The sequence below is a fragment of the Sander vitreus genome, chromosome 18, assembly GCF_031162955.1.
Source record: "Sander vitreus isolate 19-12246 chromosome 18, sanVit1, whole genome shotgun sequence".
Taxonomy (NCBI): domain Eukaryota; kingdom Metazoa; phylum Chordata; class Actinopteri; order Perciformes; family Percidae; genus Sander; species Sander vitreus.
In genome coordinates, this window is record NC_135872.1 from 27,131,139 (window position 1) to 27,135,164 (window position 4,026).

The 4,026-nt window shown below is 41.7% G+C and overlaps 1 non-coding gene across 1 annotated transcript; it reads left to right on the plus strand.

Annotated features, from left to right (window-relative positions):
• The first annotated feature begins 2,404 nt into the window (after nucleotides 1-2,404).
• Nucleotides 2,405-2,476, plus strand: trnaq-cug (transfer RNA glutamine (anticodon CUG)). The gene has a single exon. It is a non-coding gene; the product is annotated as a tRNA-Gln (tRNA).
• The last annotated feature ends 1,550 nt before the right edge of the window (nucleotides 2,477-4,026 follow it).

Here is a 4,026-nt window from a genome sequence, read left to right on the forward strand (position 1 = left end):
GTCCATGTTATCTCCTTACATATACCCACACTCTCCGTCTCTGCAAGATTGGGAATGATTGAGATTTCTCTTGGCACAGCTACCAGAAGACTTCCAACTTTCAGACAGGTTGCTCACATCACATTTACGTCGTCTCTCTCAGTTGGAGACTGCGCAGTAACGCGCAGCGCTCACCAGAAAAGTGCTTCTAATATCCTTCACTGGTCTCCGTCCAGAGCAACAGGATCTGTTGGTCCATTCTTATATACTGTCTATGTCAGGCACACAGAGAGCTTGTATATGTCCCTATGATAGCCCCTTTCCTCCCTTGCTCGTGAATTTAATGCCCAGTTCTTGCTCCCACACAACCCAGTCTCACGGCAGTTCGTGAAATGGTCTCGTAATTTATTTGATTCGTGTACACAAACACGTTTATCTCGTTTTTTTCGTGATGGTCAGCACGTTTTTTAAACTAATGTATTTCAATGGAAAGCATCTTTCGTGATCACAGCATGATTCTCAATGAGAAGATGACGTAGCATTAAGAGCGACTACGGTAGCGAGTAGTATGAAAGCCCGAAAAGCTGCGTAGAGAGGTTGGTTGGGGTGGTGGATGGTTTCAAACAACACAGGACTTTCACCCAGGAGGCCGGGGAGCGTGTCCTGCGCGTCACGTTTCCTAAACCCCACCCAACTTTATTCTTTTACTAAACCCAACCGTCCTGTTATTCTTTTACTAAACCCAACCGTCCTGTTATTCTTTTACTAAACCCAACCGTCCTGTTTTTCTTTTACTAAACCCAACCGTCCTGTTATTCTTTTACTAAACCCAACCGTCCTGTTCTTCTTTTACTAAACCCAACTGTCCTGTTCTTCTTTTACTAAACCCAACCGTCCTGTTCTTCTTTTACTAAACCCAACCGTCCTGTTCTTCTTTTCCTAAACCCAACCGTGCCGTTGTTGTCCCGGGTCCCGTTATGGTTTTCCTAAACCCAACCGCCCTGTTCTTCTTTTCCCATACCCAACCCGTCCCGCTGTATACAGCTATGCAATTGTTGGTATTATAAAAAAATGTGCTGACCATCACAAAAAAAACAAGATAAATGTGTTTGTGTACACGAATCAAATTAAAGTACGTGACCATTTCACGAACTGCCGTGAGACTGTGTTGTTCCTGTAGTGTATGAACATTCTATAACTTTCTATAAACTTTGACTTAAGATTTGGTATAAGGCGATGCATGAGCTTTACCCCACTTTTATTGACAACATCTGGAAACTGTTAACATGAGCAGAGGGCCCCCCAAGACAGGAGAGTCCTTTTTTGGAGTTATGCCAGATAAAAGGCATCGATTGGTCAGTTCCCTACTCCAATCATATACTTACACATATCACGTCTTATGTTAATACAATGTACAGGATATATACTGGGTTCACACAAAGAAAAGGCAGAGCGACAATATGTGAAGATTGGGTTGGTCGCCTCTCCGAGCTCCTGCAGGAGTTTGTAAAATTTATGCTGAATCTTAGATTGTAATAAACCTGCGGAGGAGGGTCTGGCTAGTCCACACAGCAGTCTGGGATCGGAGAAAAACGTGCTCTGGTTTATTGGCATTTTTTTAAACCAATCACGTCGTCTTGGGCGGCACTAAGCGCCGTACGGAGCAACACGCCTCTGTAAAATAACATCGGGAAGGAACTTGTTTTGGTGGAACGTGTACGTTCAAAAGTTGTTTTAGTCGTGCAACAGAAAACTCAGATTGGACAGATAGTCTAGCTAGCTGTCTGGATTTACCCTGCAGAGATCTGAGAAAAGGTTAACCATAGTCCTCAGAAATGGACCGCTGTTTAAAATGCCAACACAAAGGAAGACCAAGGTAACGGATATCCGGCCTAAATGCGTGAAATCCTGCGGAATTTCTGGTGGCAATGGAGCAATCCCGTAAGTTGACCGTCAAGGATATAGACTAACCGTGAGATACAACCCTTCAGAGAGCACATCAGTAATTGAGAAATAGAAATATAGAAATAGATAGAAATAGCAGAGCAGAGCAAAGTTTCGGTGACCAGAGCAGATGTAGTAACGTCTCTCGCGAAACAATGTCTGATTATTTTAATGAAATGAGCTGGTTTGACCACTAGACCAGAACACAGGACCTTCTTCCTGTATTTACTTTCTTGCTCCCGCCCCCAGACATATCCGACCAATAAGAGGAGTGCACGTTCTTGCCTGATTTGTAATGACGCATTTTGGTACGCATGGATTTTTCCAGGTTTGAAACCAAACCAAACCAAACCAAACCGACCGAGGGCAAACCGCTCCAAGTTTACTAACTCACCAACTGATTCGGACCAAAGCAAACGAACTACATGTGTGAAAACGCCCTCAGTTTTCTTTTTTTTTGTAGTTTTCGTCCTCATGTAGTGGTTCCATGGTGTAATGGTTAGTACTCTGGACTCTGAATCCAGTGATCTGAGTTCAAATCTCAGTGGAAACTAGAGACCTTCTTCACAGCAGACATGTTGACGTGTTATAGTAGGAAAAGCACAGGTGTATTCAAAACCATTAATTTTATGGCTGCATTCCACTTAGGAGAGGCCCTGGTATTGTGCATGCTGACTCACTGAAATAGCTTACTGGGACACTTGATGGAACTGAGCCATCGTTAAGGTTATCAATTTCAGCCGTGCTTTTCCAACTATGACAAGTCAAAATGTCTGCTGTGAAAAAGGTCCAAGTTAAGTGATGGACTGGAGTTAAAGACTTCATGATAACAACACAGGCTCTTTTTGTGGGTACAGTGAAAATAAAGGGCACTTGGAGTAACAGATTCATGCATTTAAAAGGCTAATTGGATGCCAAAGCACTGCACAACACTCTGTGGTATTCAGACAGGATTATCATGGCTCAGAGTTCATATTGGATAAACATGGCATTCTTTAAGCTGTTCACTTCACTGAGAGTTGAACTCAGATCACTGGATGAAGTCCCGAGTGCTAACCATTACACCATGGAACCGCTACACAGTGTTGATAGTTTCTTATGTAATATCATGGTATAGTGTAAATTCAAGTGCTGCCTTTCAAAAAACACTATTTAATGGACACGTATTCCAAATAAGATCAACTAAAGTCCCTAAAAAAACAGAACCTGTTTTTACAGCTGGGCAGCATTAGAGTAGGGATCTTCAACAGAGGGCCCGGGACCCTTAGGGGGCCCCACTGAGTTGCTGTTTAATTATTTTTAAAAAGAAAAGAAAAAAAGGCTGTATGTCTGAAAATATACATAAACATGGGTCCAACATATTAATAGCAAAGATAAATTGGCCTATTTGTGACACTGATGACTACTGGCCTGTAGGTAAGGTAGCCTTCCACAGATACAGTTTAGCTTAAGGATTAACTGTGCTTGAGTTTAATTTGCAACTCAATTTTATACAACATTAGTAGGCGGTCCCTGCTCCCTCTCTCTTTCAGCTCAGGGGTCCTTAGCCTAAAAAACATTGAAGACCCTGTAATAGAGAAACAAAAGAGCATACCTACACTAACCCTTAAAAAATTCTTCAGCCCAGACATGAAGTTGCATACATGGTACCCTGGAGCTCTGTCACACAGACCATCTGTTAAAACACACATAACAACTCTTTATATAATAAAATGATATAGTTGTTGTCTGGCTTGGTTTGCCAGTCTTGTACTAAGAAAATCCACTAGATGGTAGGAAAGTGTAGGAAAGTGCAGGCCTACATGTGAAAGTCTATTTACTGTGAGTGCTGCTTAGGTGGTATGCTAAACAGCTCCAACATTTTAAGGAAGTGATGATATTATTGACTGATCAATAAAGAATAACTTGCATACATAGCATACATGCTTGAATGTACACCATTATGTGTGTGTGTGTGTGTGTGTGTGTGTGTGTGTGTGTGTGTGTGTGTGCTTGTACAGGTACTTAAAGCTATAGTGCATAACCTTTTTTATATTATTATTATGAACATCTGTAACATTCAAGTTATTGCAAAATGAGTTGATACAAAGCCAATTAAGCCTA